Below are 16,842 nucleotides of genomic sequence, written 5' to 3'. Positions count from 1 at the left end.
CTCCACCTCCACCCTCTCCTCCTTCCACCTCCACCCTCTCCTCCTTCCTCCACCTCCACCCTCTCCTCCTTTCACTTCCTACCTCTCCTCCTTCCACTTCCTACCTCTCTCCTCCTTCCACCTCCCTCTCTCCCTCCTTCCACCTCCCCCTCTCTCCTTCCACCTCCTCCCTCCCCCTTTCTCCTCCAACCACCTTCTCTCCTTCCAACCTCCTCCCTCTCTCCCCTTACACTTCCTCCTCCCTCTCTCCTCCTTCCACCTCCTCCCACCTCCACTTCTTCCACCTCCCCTCTATCTCCTCCTTCCACCTCCTCCCCTCCCGCCTGACACCTCCTCCTCTCTCCAACCTTCCACCTCCTCCCTCTCCGCCTGACACCCCATCCCTCTCCTCCTTCCACCTCTCTCTTCTCTTCCTTTCTCTTCTCCTCCAAACTCCCTCTCGCTCCTCCTTCCACCCTCCTCCCTCCCTCGCTCCTCCTTCCATCCTCCCTCACGCCTGACAACCTTCTCCCTCTCCTCCTTCCACCTCCTCCCTCTCCACCTCCTCCCTTTCCGCCTGACACCTCCTCCCTCTCCTCCTTCCACCTCCACCCTCTCCTCCTTCCCCCTCTCCTCCTTCCATCTCCACCCTCTCCTCCTTTCACTTCCTACGTCTCCTCCTTCCTCCTCCTCCTCTCTCTCCTCCTTCCACACCTCCTCATTTATGCTCCTTCACCTCTTCCTTCCCTCTACCTCCCTCCACCTACCTCCCATCTCCCTCTCTCCTCCCACCTCCCACCCTCCTCCTCCCTCTCTCCGCTCTCCTCAATTTCTGCTCTCTTTCACCTCATCCCTCTCTCCCCCTTGCAAATCAGCCCATCCTCCTTCACCATCCTCCACCCACCAACCTCCCCTCGTCTCCTTACACCTCCTCCCTCTATCCTCTTACACCTCCTCCCTCCACTTCCCCTCTCTCCTCCTTCCACCTCATCCCTCTCCTCCTCCCTTTCTCTCCTCCCCCCCTCTTTCCTCCCCCTCACTCTCTCTTTCCTTCTTCCACCTCTCCCTCCCTTTCCTCCATCCTTCTACTCCTCCTCAACCTCCTCCCACCTCCTCTCACCTCTACCTTTCCTCCCTCCACCTCCACTCCTTCCACTTCCTCCCACTCTCTTCTCCTCTCCCTTTCCCTCTTCCTCCACCTCCTTCCTCTCTCTTCCACCTCCATTACTGTGCCTTCCACCTCCTCTCCCCTTCTCCATTCACCTCCTCCCCCTCCCCCCTTCTCCATTCACCTACTCTCTCTCTACTCATTCCACCTCCTCTCTCTGCTCCTTTCACCTCCCATTTTGCTCCTTTCACCTCATCCCTCTCTACTCATTCCACCTTATTCCTCTCTCTACTCGTTCCACCTCCTCCCTCTCTACTCAGTTCCACTCCTTCCACCTCCTCCCTCTCTACTCAATTCCACCTCCTGCCTCTCTACTCAATTCCACCTCCTGCCTCTCTACTCAATTCCACCTCCTGCCTCTCTACTCATCCACTCCCCCCCCCCTCTCTACTCCTTTCACCTCCTCCCTCTCTACTCATTCCACCCCTCCTCTCTCTACTCATTCCACCTCCTCCCTCTCTACTCCTTCCACTTCCTCCCTCTCTACTTATTCCACCTCCCATTTCTGCTCCTTTCATCTCCCCCTCTCATTCCACCTCCTCCCTCTGCTCATTCCACCTCCTCCCTCTCTGCTCATTCCACCTCCTCCTTCTCTGCTCATTCCACCTCCTCCCTATCCTCCTTCCACCTCCTCCACTCCTCCCCTCCTTCCACTCCCCCCTCCCTCCACTTCCTCTCTCTTTTCTTCCACCTCCTTTCTCCTCCCACCTCCTCTCCCTTTCCTCCTCCCTCTCTTCTTCTCCTCTCTTCTCCTCCTCCCTCCCCTCTCCCTTCCTTCCTCCCACCTCCGCTCTCCTTCCACCCCATCCCCCTCTTCTCCATTCACCTCCTCCCCTCTTCTCCATTCTCCTCCTCCCCCTCTTTTCAATTCTCCTCCCCCTCTCTACTCAATTCCACCTCCTCTCTCTCACTCATCCTCATCCCACCTCCTCTCTCTGCTCCTTCTACTCCCATTCTGCTCCTTCCACCTCCTCCCTTTCGCTCCTTCCACTTCCTCCCTCTCTGCTCATCCACACCTCCTCCCTCTCCTCCTTCCACTCCTCCACTCCCTCCCTCCACCACCCCTCCCACCTCTCCCTTTCCTCCTTCCACCTCCATTCTGCTCCTTCCACCACCTCCTCCCTTTCTTCCTTCCTCCTCCCTCCACCTTTCTCTCCTTCCATCCCACCCATTTCTGTGCCTTCCACCCCCTCCCCCTCTAACTACTACTTTTCACCATCCCTCCCCCTCTACTCCCTCCACCTCCTCCCTCTACTCCATTCACCTCCTGCCCTCTTCTCCATTCACCTCCTCACCTCTTCTCCATTCATTCACCTCCTCCCCCCCCCCTTCTCCATTCACCTCCTCACCTCTTCTCCATTCACCTCCTCCCCTCTTCTCCATTCACCTCCTCTCTCTCTCCTCAATTCCACCTCCTCTCTCTCTACTCATTCCATCTCCTCTCTCTCTACTCATTCCATCCACCTCCCCCTCTCTCTACTCATTCCACCACCTCCTCTCTCGCTCCTTTCACCTCCAATTTCTGTTTCTGCTCCTTTCACCTCCTCCCTTTACTCTTCCACCTCCCTCTCCTTCCACCTCCTCCCTCTGATCCTTCCACCTCTCCCTTTCCTTCCACCTCTCATTCCACCTCCTCCCTCTCTGCTCTTCATCTCCTTCCTTCTCTCTGCTCCTTCCACCTCTCTGCTCCTTCAATCTCCTCCCTCTCTGCTCCTTCCACTCCTCCACCTCCTCCCTCTCTGCTCCTTCCACCTCCTCCCTCTCTGCTCCTTCCACCTACTCCCTCTCTGCTCCTTCCACCTCCTCCTCCTCTCTGCTCCTTCCACCTCCTCCCTCTGCTCTTTCCACCTCCTCCACTCGCTCTTCTCCTCCCTCCACCTCTCCCTCTCCTCCCTCTGCTAATTCCACCTCCTCCCTCTCCTCCTCCACTACCTCTCCTCCACCTCCTCCCTCCTCCCACCTCTCCCTTTCCTCCCTTCACCTCCCCTCCTTCCCACCTCCATTTCTGCTCCTCCTCCTTCCTCCCCCTCCTCCCACTCTTCTCCCTTTCTTTCTTCCTTGCTCCTCCCCTCCACTCCTTCTCTCTCTCCTCCCCTCTTCTACATTCACCTCCTCCCTCTCTCATTCCACACCTCCTCCCTCTACTCTCATTCACCTCCTGCCCTCTTCTCCATTCACCTCCTCCCCCCTTCTCCATTCACCTCCTCACCTCTTCTCCATTCACCTCCTCACCTCTTCTCCATTCACCTCCTCACCTCTTCTCCATCACCTCCTCACCTCTTCTCCATTCACTTCCTCTCTCTCTCCTCAATTCCACCTCCTCTCTCTCCTCTCATTCCACCTCCTCTCTCTCTACTCATTCCACCTCCTCTCTCTGCTCATTCCACCTCCTCTCTCTGCTCCTTTCACCTCCCATTTCTCCCTTCTGCTCCTTTCACCTCCTCCCTTTACTCCTTCCACCTCCCTCTCCTTCCACCCTCTCCCTTTCCTTCCACCTCTCATTCCCCTCCTCCCTCTCTGCTCCTTTCATCTCCTTCTCTTGCTCCTTCCACCTCTCTCTCTGCTTCTTCCATCTCCTCCCTCTCTGCTCCTTCCACCTCCTCCCTCTCTGCTCCTTCCACCTTCCTCCCTCTCTCTGCTTCCTCCACCTCCTCCCTCTCTCTCTTCTCCTTCCACCTCCTCCCTCTCTGCTCCTTCCACCTCCTCCTCTCTGCTCCTTCCACCTCCTCCCTCTCTGCTCCTTCCACCTCCTCCCTCTCTGCTCCTTCCACTCCTCCTCCCTCTCTGCTCTCTTCCACCTCCTCCTCTCTCCTCTCTCTTCTCCTCCCTGCACCTCCCCCACCTCTCCCTCTCCTCCTTCCACCTCCTCCCTCTCCTCCTCCACTCCTCTCCTCTCCACCTCTCTCTCCCTTTCCTCCCTTCACCTCCCCTCCTTCCACCTCCATTTCTGCTCCTTCCCCTCCTTCCACCTCCTCCCACTCTTCTCCCTTTCTTTCTTCCTTGCTCCTCCCTCCACATCCTTCTCTCTCCTCCCTCCTTCCACCTCCATTTTTGCACCTTCCACCTCCCCCCCCCCTCTTCTCCATTCACCTCCTTCCCCTCTTCTCCATTCACCCCCCTCCCCTCTTCTCCATTCACCTCCTTCCCCCATTCTCCATTCACCTCCTTCCCCCATTCTCCATTCACCTCCTTCCCCCATTCTCCATTCAACTCCTTCCCCCATTCTCCATTCAACTCCTTCCCCCATTCTCCATTCAACTCCTTCCCCCATTCTCCATTCAACTCCCTCCCCTCTTCTCATTCACCTCCCTCCCCCTTCTCCATTCACCTCCTCCCCCCCTTCTCCATTCACCTCCTTCCCCCTTCTTCTCCATTCACCTCCTTCCCCCATTCTCCATTCACCTCCTTCCCCTCTTCTCCATTCACCTCCCTCCCCCTCTTCTCCATTCACCTCCCTCCCCTCTTCTCCATTCACCTCCCCCCCCCTTCTCCATTCACCTCCTCCCCCCCTTCTCCATTCACCTCCTTCCCCCTTCTCCATTCACCTCCTTCCCCCTTCTCCATTCACCTCCTCTCTCTCTCTCTACTCATTTCTGCTCCTTTCACCTCCTCCCTCTACTCCTTCCACCTCCCTCTCCTTCCACCTCCTCCCTCTGCTCCTTCCACTTCCTCCTTTCACCTCTCATTCCACCTCCTCTGCTCTGCCAGTCCACCCCCTCCCTCTCTGCTCCTTTCATCTCCTTCTCTCTGCTCCTTCCACCTCTCTGCTCCTTCCATCTCCTCCCTCTCTCTCTCCTCTCCACTCCTCCTCTCTGCTCCTTCCACCTCCTCCTCTCTCTCTGCTCCTTCCACCTCCTCCCTCTCTGCTCCTTCCACCTCCTCCCTCTCTGCTCCTTCCATCTCCTCCCTCTCTGCTCCTTCCACCTCCTCCCTCTGCTCTTTCCACCTCCTCCACTCGCTCTTCTCCTCCCTCCACCTCTCCCTCTCCTCCTTCCACCTCCTCCCTCTGATAATTCCACCTCCTCCCTCTCCTCCTCCACTCCCTCTCCTCCTCCACCTCTCCCTTTCCTCCCTTCACCTCCCCTCCTTCACCTCCATTTCTGCTCCTTCCACCTTCTCCCTTTCTTTCTTCCTTGCTCCTCCCTCCACCTCCTTCCTCTCTCCTCCCCTCCTACCATCTCCATTTTTTGCACCTTCCACCTCCTCCCCCTCTTCTCCATTCACCTCCCTCCCCCCTTCTCCATTCACCTCCTTCCCCCCTCTCCATTCACCTCCTTCCCCCCTTCTCCATTCACCTCCCTCCCCCTTCTCCATTCACATCCTTCCCCTCTTCTCATTCACATCCTTCCCCTCTTCTCCATTCACCTCCTTCCCCTCTTCTCCATTCACCTCCTTCCCCTCTTCTCCATTCACCTCCTTCCCCTCTTCTCCATTCACCTCCCTCCCCTTCTCCATTCACCTCCCTCCCCCCTTCTCCATTCACCTCCCTCCCCCCCCTTCTCCATTCACCTCCTCCCCCTCTTTTCAATACTCCTCCCCTCTCTACTCATCCCACCTCCTCTCTCTTGCTCCTTCTACCTCCCATTTCTGCTCCTTCCACTTCCTCCCTCTCCTCCTTCCACCTCCTCCACTCCCTCCCTCCACCTCCTCCAACCTCTCCCTTTCCTCCTTCCACCTCCTCCCTTTCTTCCTTCCTCCTCCCTCCACCTTCTCTACTTCCACCTCCATTTCTGTGCCTTCCACCTCCTCCCCCTCTACTCCTTTCACCTCCTCCCCCTCTTCTCTATTCACCTCCTCCCCCTCTTCTCCATTCACCGCCTCCCTCTTCTCCATTCACCGCCTCCCCTCTCTTCTCCATTCACCTCCTCCCCTCTTCTCCATTCACCTCCTCCCTCTACTCCATTCACCTCCTCCGCTCTCCTTCCACCCCATCCCCCTCTTTTCAATTCTCCTCCCCCTCTCTACTCAATTCCACCTCCTCTCTCTACTCATCCCACCTCCTCTCTCTGCTCCTTCTACCTCCCATTTCTGCTCCTTCCACCTCCTCCCTTTCGGCTCCTTCCACTTCCTCCCTCTCTGCTCTGCTCATTCCACCTCCTCCCTCTCCTCCTTCCACCTCCTCCACTCCCTCCCTCCACCTCCTCCCACCTCTCCCTTTCCTCCTTCCACCTCCATTTCTGCTCCTTCCACCTCCTCCCTTTCTTCCTTCCTCCTCCCTCTACCTTCTCTCCTTCCACCTCCATTTCTGTGCCTTCCACCTCCTCCCCCTCTACTCCCTTTCACCTCCTCCCCCTCTACTCCTTTCACCTCCCTCCTCTACTCTTCACTCCTCCTCCCTCTACTCCCATTCACCTCCTCCCTCTACTCCATTCACCTCCTGCCCTCTTCTCCATTCACCTCCTCCCCCCTTCTCCATTCACCTCCTCACCTCTTCTCCATTCACCTCCTCACCTCTTCTCCATTCACCTCCTCACCTCTTCTCCATTCACCTCCTCTCTCTCTCCTCAATTCCACCCACCTCCTCTCTCTCTACTCATTCCATCTCCTCTCTCTCTACTCATTCCATCTCCTCTCTCTCTACTCATTCCACCTCCTCTCTCTCTACTCATTCCACCTCCTCTCTCTGCTCCTTTCACCTCCCATTTCTGCTCCTTTCACCTCCTCCCTTTACTCCTTCCACCTCCCTCTCCTTCCACCTCCTCCCTCTGATCCCTCCACCTCCTCCCTTTCCTTCCACCTCTCATTCCACCTCCTCCCTCTCTGCTCCTTTCATCTCCTTCTCTCTGCTCCTTCCACCTCTCTGCTTCTTCCATCTCCTCCCTCTCTGCTTCTTCCATCTCCTCCCTCTCTGCAACTTCCACCTCCTCCCTCTCTGCTCCTTCCACCTCCTCCCTCTCTGCTCCTTCCACCTCCTCCCTCTCTTCTCCTTCCATCTCCTCCCTCTCTGCTCCTTTCACCTCCTCCCTTTACTCCTTCCACCTCCCTCTCCTTCCACCTCCTCCCTCTGATCCCTCCCTCCACCTCCTCCCTTTCCTTCCACCTCTCATTCCACCTCCTCCCTCTCTGCTCCTTTCATCTCCTTCTCTCTGCTCCTTCCACCTCTCTGCTTCTTCCATCTCCTCCCTCTCTGCTTCTTCCATCTCCTCCCTCTCTGCAACTTCCACCTCCTCCCTCTCTGCTCCTTCCACCTCCTCCCTCTCTGCTCCTTCCACCTCCTCCCTCTCTTCTCCTTCCATCTCCTCCCTCTCTGCTCCTTCCACCTCCTCCCTCTGCTCTTTCCACCTCCTCCACTCGCTCTTCTCCTCCCTGCACCTCCCCCACCTCTCCCTCTCCTCCTTCCACCTCCTCCTCTCCCTCTGCTACTTTATCCTCCTCCCTCTCCTCCTCCACTCCCTCTCCTCCACCTCTCCCTTTCCTCCCTTCACCTCCCCTCCTTCCACCTCCGTTTCTGCTCCTTCCACCTCCTCTCACTCTTCTCCCTTTCTTTCTTCCTTGCTCCTCCCTCCACCTCCTTCTCTCTCCTTCCACCTCCATTTTTGCACCTTCCACCTCCTCCCCCTCTTCTCCATTCACCTCCTTCCCTCTTCTCCATTCACCTCCTTCCCCTCTTCTCCATTCACCTCCCTCCCCTCTTCTCCATTCACCTCCCTCCCCTCTTCTCCATTCACCTCCTTCCCCTCTTCTCCATTCACCTCCTTCCCCCCTTCTCCATTCACCTCCTTCCCCTCTTCTCCATTCACCTCCTTCCCCTCTTCTCCATTCACCTCCCTCCCCTCTTCTCCATTCACCTCCCTCCCCCCCTTCTCCATTCACCTCCTCCTCCCCTCTTCTCCATTCACCGCCTTCCCCCCTTCTCCATTCACACCTCCTCCCCCCCTTCTCCATTCACCTCCTCACCTCTTCTCCATTCACCTCCTCTCTCTCTCTCTCCATTCACCTCCTCTCTCTCTCTCCTCAATTCCATCTCCTCTCTCTCTACTCATTCCACCTCCTCTCTCTCTGCTCCTTTCACATCTCATTTCTGCTCTTTTCACCTCCTCCCTCTACTCCTTCCACCTCCCTCTCCTTTCACCTCTCATTCCACCTCCTCCCTCTGCTCCGTCCACCCCCTCCCTCTCTGCTCCTTTCATCTCCTTCTCTCTGCTCCTTCCACCTCTCTGCTCCTTCAATCTCCTCCCTCTCTGCTCCTTCCACCTCCTCCCTCTCTGCTCCTTCCACCTCCTCCCTCTGCTCTTTCCACCTCCTCCACTCGCTCTTCTCCTCCCTCCACCTCTCCCTCTCCTCCCTCTGCTAATTCCACCTCCTCCCTCTCCTCCTCCACTCCTCTCCTCCACCTCCTCCCACCTCTCCCTTTCCTCCCTTCACCTCCCCTCCTTCCACCTCCATTTCTGCTCCTTCCACCTCCTCCCACTCTTCTCCCTTTCTTTCTTCCTTGCTCCTCCCTCCACCTCCTTCTCTCTCCTCCCCTCTTCTACATTCACCTCCTCCCTCTACTCCATTCACCTCCTCCCTCTACTCCATTCTCCTCCCCCCTTCTCCATTCACCTCCTCACCTCTTCTCCATTCACCTCCTCCCCTCTTCTCCATTCACCTCCTCCCCTCTTCTCAATTCCACTCCTCTCTCTCTACTCATTCCATCTCCTCTCTCTCTACTCATTCCACCTCCTCTCTCTACTCCTTCCACCTCCCTCTCCTTCCACCTCCTCCCTCTGATCCTTCCACCTCCTCCCTTTCCTTCCACCTCTCATTCACACCTCCTCCCTCTCTGCTCCGTTCAGCTCCTTCTCTCTGCTCCTTCCACCTCTCTGCTTCTTTCCATCTCCTCCCTCTCTGCTCCTTCCACCTCCTCCCTCTCTGCTCCTTCCACCTCCTCCCTCTCTGCTCCTTCCACCTCCTCCCTCTCTTCTCCTCCCTGCACCTCCCCCACCTCTCCCCTCTCCTCCTCCACTCCCTCCCTTCACCTCCCCTCCTTCCACCTCCATTTCTGCTCCTTCCACCTCCTCCCACTCTTCTCACTTTCTTTCTTCCTTGCTCCTCCCTCTACATCCTTCTCTCTCCTCCCCTCCTTCCACCTCCATTTTTTCACCTTCCACCTCCTCCCCCTCTTCTCATTCACCTCCTTCCCCTCTTCTCCATTCACCCCCCTCCCCTCTTCTCCATTCACCTCCTTCCCCCATTCTCCATTCACCTCCTTCCCCCATTCTCCATTCACCTCCTTCCCCCATTCTCCATTCACCTCCTTCCCCCATTCTCCATTCACCTCCTTCCCCCATTCTCCATTCACCTCCTTCCCCCTTCTCCCTTCACCTCCTCACCTCTTCTCCATTCACCTCCTCTCCTCTCCTCTCCTCAATTCCATCTCCTCTCTCTCTACGCATTCCATCTCCTCTCTCTCTACTCATTCCACCTCCTCTCTCTGCTCCTTTCACATCTAATTTGCTGCTCCTTTCATCTCCTTCTCTCTGCTCCTTCCACCTCTCTGCTCCTTCCATCTCCTCCCTCTCTGCTCCTTCCACCTCCTCCCTCTCTGCTCCTTCCACCTCCTCCCTCTCTGCTCCTTCCACCCTCCTCCCTCTCTGCTCCTTCCACCTCCTCCACTCGCTCTTCTCCTCCCTCCACCTCTCCCTCTGCTAATTCCACCTCCTCCACTCCCTCTCCTCCACCTCCTCCCACCTCTCCCTTTCCTCCCTTCACCTCCCCTCCTTCCACCTCCATTTCTGCTCCTTCCACCTCCTCCCACTCTTCTCCCTTTCTTTCTTCCTTGCTCCTCCCTCCACCTCCTTCCTCTCTCCTCCCCTCCTACCATCTCCATTTTTGCACCTTCCACCTCCCTCCCCCCCTTCTCCATTCACCTCCCTCCCCCCTTCTCCATTCACCTCCTTCCCCCCTTCTCCATTCACCTCCTTCCCCTCTTCTCCATTCACCTCCTTCCCCTCTTCTCCATTCACCTCCTTCCCCTCTTCTCCATTCACCTCCTTCCCCTCTTCTCCATTCACCTCCCTCCCCCTTCTCCATTCACCTCCTTCCCCTCTTCTCCATTCATCTCCCTCCCCCCCTTCTCCATTCATCTCCCTCCCCCCCTTCTCCATTCATCTCCCTCCCCCCCTTCTCCATTCATCTCCCTCCCCCCCTTCTCCATTCACCTCCTTCCCCTCTTCTCCATTCACCTCCTTCCCCTCTTCTCCATTCACCTCCTTCCCCTCTTCTCCATTCACCTCCTTCCCCTCTTCTCCATTCACCTCCCTCCCCCTTCTCCATTCACCTCCTTCCCCTCTTCTCCATTCATCTCCCTCCCCCCCTTCTCCATTCATCTCCCTCCCCCTTCACCTCCTCACCTCTTCTCCATTCACCTCCTCTCTCTCTCTCCTCAATTCCACCTCCCCTTCTCTCTCTGCTTCCTTTCCACCTCCTCCCCTACTGCTGCTCCTTCCACCTCCTCTCTCTCTGCTCCTTCCACCTCCTCCCTCTCTGCTCATTCCATCTCCCCCTCTCTTCCTCTTCCATTTCCAATATACAAACTTATAGTCCTCATCTTTCCCCTCTTATCGGGGACTGATTCAGATCTCAGGTGTGAGACCTGGGACAGCAGGTGAACGCTGCCTGGCAGTACTGGAGACCTGGAGGTTTGGATGTGAATATGCCTGACCCTAAAGACTCCTACTGAACACACACAGAGATAACACCAGCTAGCACAGAGGGGAGGGGTCGCACAGGCCCACACACACAGAGATAAGTAAACAGTAGTCTGACGTAAACCAGTGGTGACTAATGCTGTGACGTCTACTAAACAGTCCTATGACCATGGTTAGAATACAGAATGAACAACGCACTCAAATGTGTCCTGTTGTTATGTGCTTTCTGTTATGTGCCCTGTTGTGTTCTCATCCCTCTAGTCTTTGGTAGTAGTCTTCCTCCACCTAGTGGTGGTTAACCAACAATGCTCCCACAGTGACGAGGCTCTACTGCAGCACAGCAAGAGAAATGAACCACAATTTTTAATACATATGGGCCCTGGTCAAAAGTAGGGCACTATAAAGGGAATAGGGTGCCATTTGTGACACAAATTATGTGAGGTCAGAGAGGAGAACGGTCTTCATTTCAGCTTCTCTGGAGCCTCCTCCTATGATGTGGACAAAGACAACAGTATGTGGACTATAATTAAGGTGGACTATGGTTATTCAAAGACTGCGTGTGAAAAACTGCTAGATTTATGGTCAGAGTTGTCGATAGAGGGGACATGATGGCACAGTCAATTAGAAGAGTCTCCTGAGAAGTTCTGTAGCAAAAATAGATTCCATTAAATTACTAGAGGGGCTATGTCATAAACCCTCAAAGTTCCAGAATAGAGTGAAAATGGCCGCTATTGTGGTCTGGGAGAACACCCAAACCAGTCTAATTGGAATGAATGGCAGTACAGGCATAATCCTGTATGCTGGACAATGTAAGTAAGGCATGTGATGTATCAGAAATGATTTAATAGAATTACTGTCAACCTAAAATATTGTCATGTAATATAAATACAGTTTATAGGTTTTTATACCATTTGCAGTAAAAAGCCACTAAAATATATGTAAACAGGCCATAAATGTCTACATTGTTGTTTTCTTGGAAAGCTGAGAGGTCTATTATATGATGCAACATCAGTACTTGTTGCATTTACAACTTGTCTACGTCCAATCATCAACTGCATATTGGCAGTTAATTTAAAACGTTTATGGAATCAAACCTCTAAAACTAGCTGGCAGGCTAACACACATGCAGTGCAGATAGTGTCAAATAATGAATTTTAAGAAATTATCACTGGCAAACCATGGTTGACAAACTCCCTGACCAAAATGGCTGACCTTTTATCCCATCACTTATTTATGTATTGACATTTTGCAGGAGGAAATCTCTTGAGATGGTGCATCTCATTTTCAAGAGTCCAAATGAAAAAAAAATAAACAAACAATACTTAGAATATATGGAAACTGTCTAATATAATAACCACATATATACTATTACATACAAAAAGAGCAACATGCATTAACAGAATTAACTTCTGCTCCAACGACTAATAAAACAAAGTACCTATACCTATATACATACATATCTTCACATGGTGATGTTTCTATTAGCTAGTTAAAATAAACTGTTGTTCTTAACATTTGAAAATGACTGACTTAAATTCACTGTGTTTTTTCTACAGGTATATAATTCCAGTCAGTTGGGTCTTTGTACCTGAAAGATGTTACTCTAACCTCATGATGTACCCTTGGACTGTGTAATTGCTGCTGCTGTTGAAATAAGTCATGTGAGTCTGGTAAAGTTAGGTGTTCCTTAAATTTAAGTTGATACACTTAAAAATAAATTGTGACCAATGCAGTCGTCTTCTGTTTGGGAGTGACAGCACATTTAGTGATTCAGACAAAGTGTCTTACAATGACATCATACGAAGGTTCATGTCCATTCTAGTATTCTAATTCCTAACTCTGTTTGTAGCACCCTAATAATGGTGAGGTCACTTTGAAGTCATTGTGAGATCACTTCCTCCCCTTGGTCCACTTCCTACTGACTCCACATAGAATGAGCAGAACAGACATTCCTGATTAATGCAAACTTTGTGGCTTTGGATAAAAGTGATCTTAGAGCTTTGTCCCTTCTACTCATTCTAATTCTATTGCAACAAGTCCTGCACTGCCGCCATGTTGAGTCAGATATAAAAAGAGTTATGATGAGTCATGTCTCCTCGCTCTAACTCTGTCACTTCCTCTTCTTCTTCCTCCTCGGGCAGGTTGCCGGGGCAGGGCTCCATTGTTACTGTGATGGCCATTCTACTGCGTCCTAGCAACACCGGCTGGTGTCAGGGAGGTAACTCAACACTGGCTGGTGTCAGGGAGGTAACTCTCAACACTGAACAGAAACCCTGTGGAGCTAAAACCACCTGGAGAGAGGGATGGAGAAAGAGAGGGAGGATGAGAGTAAGGGAAACAGGATAAGCGAATCCAAGGCTCAGCAGGAGCAACATGGTATCTGGTGCTAAAGTTGGCCAAACTCTCCAGAAAGATGGCAGGTTTCTCCAGACTCACCCAGTACGAAGATGCGTCCCTGGTAGATGGTGACCCCCGTGAGCACTGCATGGAGGCCACTGGCTCCCACACATCTCTGGTTACACTGTACCTCTCCATGGAGCTGAGCTGGGTATGACCGTCATACCCTCCTACTGCATACAGGTACGAGTCCACACACACCACACCTACACAGAGGGAGAAACGGTATCCACACACTGACAGGTGTACACACACACACACACACACACACACACACACACACACACACACACACACACACACACACACACACACCACTGCGTACAGTGGTCATGGGGGCCAGTTGGTGCCAGGTGTTGGAGTCGGTGTGGAACCTCTCTGCTGTGTTCCTGCGGTTCTGGCCGTCAACAACCCCCCCCACTACCACATACAGAGAACCGCCACAACCTGCTACCCCCGCCCCCAGACGGGCTACTGACACGGGGCTCACAAACACCCAGCAGTTCGCCTCTGGGTCATACCTGGCGGAGAGAGAGAATTTATGGCGATTGTTGCCTTAAAGCTGCAATGTGTAACTTTTTAGGCGTTCCCGACCAAATTCACATAGAGATGTCAGTTAAAGAAAGCAAATCTAAGAAGCAGTAGATCTGCTCTATGTGTGGTATTTCTAGGCTTCCTAATCTTAAGTTTCGCTTTTGCATCTTTTACTTTGGGTTTTGTACACCAGTTTCAACAGTTGAAAATACAATATGTTTGGTTATGGAAAATATATTTCACAGCGGTTTAGATTGTACAATGATTCTCTACACTATACTTGCTTGTTTTGTCACATAAATTGAAATTAGGCAAACTATTAGAATTTCTGCATTCAGGAAATGGTGGAGCGATTTCTGCATTGTGCAACTTTTAATGCTCATCATCATGACCTGAGTGCATGGGACTGTAGGAGCTATCAGAGTGTGAGTTTGATAGTATAACTAACTCATTGTATAGGAGCCAGGTAACTCACAGTGGATTAACTAAAGCTACCAGCTTTGTGCAGTGTCTAGTAACACGCTGTGTGGGAGAGCAGCGGAGAGGAGAGGCAAGGGTGGATGGATGGAAGGACACATCTCTGAGGTAATTCTACCAGAGCCACGGGTCCTGTAACGACATTCCGGTGAAGATGATTCCCTACCGGTTAGCCACTCAGCAGCGAGTTGTGAAGCATTCCCAACCAGATTGACATTCCTTGGAAGTAGGTAACAACACAGCCGGCCCAAAGGCGGTCACACTAATTAGTCAGGAATTTCTACATTATCGGGGAATTTACACTACCATCTCTCTCTCTTTCTGTCTTTTCTCCTCTACCCCCCCCCCCCCCCCCTTCTCCTCACTATTTATCTCTCCTCCACCTCTCCTCAGTGCGATGATGTGTGGACCCCTGGGACCCCCCCACGGCGTAAATGCTCCCGTCCACCACGGCCACCCCCACCCTGTTCCTGGGGGTGTTGAGGGAGGCGTGCTGACTCCACTGATTGGTCATGGGTTTGTAGCAGCACAGGGAACTGGACTCACTGTTGTTCTGTAGGGACAGGTTCCTGCCTCCCACCTGAGGATGAGGGAAAGAGAGAGAGAGAGCGAGATTGGAGGGAAGGATGAAGAGGGGTTAGATAGACCTACAAGGCTGTAAAAGCAAGGTGTGTGCGTGCGTTCGTGTACCGTGTGGAGCAGGCCAAACAGCACACAGGAGCCCAGGCCACTGCAGGGAGAGCCCATGTCAGCTAGCTTCAGCCAGACGTTCCTACCAGGGTCATAGGCCTCCAGAGAAGACAGAGAGTGCTGCCGATACCTGGGATGGAACACAGGAGGATCAGACAGTACATAACCATATCAGGATTATATTGTCATACTCGTATGATATCATATCATCCAATTATCTCATTGTATCGTATCCTACTACACCCCATCCCATCATATGTTTGTAGACTACCCTCCGGCTATGTAGATAAGCTGTGTTCCACGGTGAGGCGCAGGGGGGAGGGGCTTCCTCAACGCCATTTCCTGGAATATCTTTGACAGGAAGTCTCTACAGAAGTTGGCCTGGAATGAAGGAACATGAAAATAGTTGAATAATCAAATTTGGTATTCCTCAATCTATCAATCAATCCCAGCAGCCGGTCATAGATAAATAGACGACATAGAGACTTGCCTTGCTGAGGATGGGGCAGGACTGGAGCTGTATCTTGATAAACTTGGGAGGCAGAGTGTAGACGTGGAGAGCATTGAGGAGGGCGTGGAGATACGGAGCTCTGCTCTCCACGTCCCATCGTACCCTGTCTGTACAAGCCTTGTACACCTGACATCAAGGAGCTCATGGTCACACTTTGGCAGGCGGTTATCTTGATTTTCACATAGAAATATGCATATAAGTGAAGTATATAAATATACACCTCAGGATAAACCATGTATATAGAATATAAATCAAATCCATACCTCTGACTCACAGAGCACCTTGAGGCTGTCCCTGGCTGATGAGCTCCAACAGCTGACAGTGAGACAGACTGAAGAACTCCACCTCTTTGGTTACCTGGGGTAGGGACAAATAGACGCACAGTCAACACGCGTCACATGCTCACACACACACAGTCCGTCAAAGCAATTCTATGTCCGACTAAGCACACGGTTTGCGTCTATAAGGAACAGGTGACGTCAGGGGACCGGTCACCAAACAGTTGGATCTCTCATGGTCTGATACAACATTGATAAAACGTACCAACCTTGACTTTTTCATGACGTGTCTCTTGTACACGTACTGCTTAACTGAGATGTGTGTGTGTATATAAGTCAGTGGTCTGAGCCTCATAAAGTGTATCATATCTGAACAGGTATCGTTTCAGGTACTGTTGTTCTGCTGGTGTTGTTGTTCTGTCTGTCTGGGACATGGACTCAGGAGGAGAGTGGAGGGTGTTCTGTCTGTCTGGAACATGGACTCAGGAGGAGAGTGGAGGGTGTTCTGTCTGTCTGGGGCATGACTCAGGAGGAGAGTGGAGGGTGTTCTGTCTGTCTGGGGCATGGACTCAGGAGGAGGGTGTTCTGTCTGTCTGGGGCATGGACTCAGGAGGAGGGTGTTCTGTCTGTCTGGGACATGGACTCAGGAGGAGAGTGGAGGGTGTTCTGTCTGTCTGGGGCATGGACTCATGTATTTAGCGCGCACCACCGCTAACTAGCTAGCAGTTTCACATTCGTTACACTACAATAATGATCCCCGTTACAACAGTTACTAGCTACATAGTTCCGCTTGTCTTATCATTTCCCCCGCATAGCGAACACAAACAATTCAAACCAAAAACAACGACATAGACTTACAGGTTAATTGTCAGTTTCACAGTCTATTGCGGACAGTCTGAGCACTGATGGAGGGATTGTGCGTTCCTGGTCTAACTCTGGCAGATGTTGTTGCCATCCTGTACCTGTCCGCAGGTGTGATGTTCAGATGTACCGATCCTGTGCAGGTGTTGTTACATGTGGTCTGCCACTGCGAGGACGATCAGCTGTCCCTCATGTCTCCCTGTAGTGCTGTCTTAGGTGTCTCCCAGTACGGACATTGCAATTTATTTCCCTGTCCACATCTGCAGACCTCATTCCTCCTTGCAGCATGTCTAAGGCACGTTCCCGCAGATGAGC

General features: G+C 52.9%; 1 pseudogene; it reads right to left on the bottom strand.

Moving 5' to 3' along the window:
* Positions 1-12,517: 12,517 nt before the first annotated feature.
* On the bottom strand, positions 12,518-15,949 carry LOC116369947 (kelch-like ECH-associated protein 1A; annotated as a pseudogene).
* Between the last annotated feature and the right edge of the window lie 893 nt (positions 15,950-16,842).

This window comes from Oncorhynchus kisutch, unplaced genomic scaffold, assembly GCF_002021735.2.
Source record: "Oncorhynchus kisutch isolate 150728-3 unplaced genomic scaffold, Okis_V2 scaffold2348, whole genome shotgun sequence".
NCBI classification, from domain to species: Eukaryota; Metazoa; Chordata; class Actinopteri; order Salmoniformes; family Salmonidae; genus Oncorhynchus; species Oncorhynchus kisutch.
The sequence above is the reverse complement of the archived record's forward strand: the minus strand, read 5'-3'. Positions and strand labels throughout refer to the sequence as shown.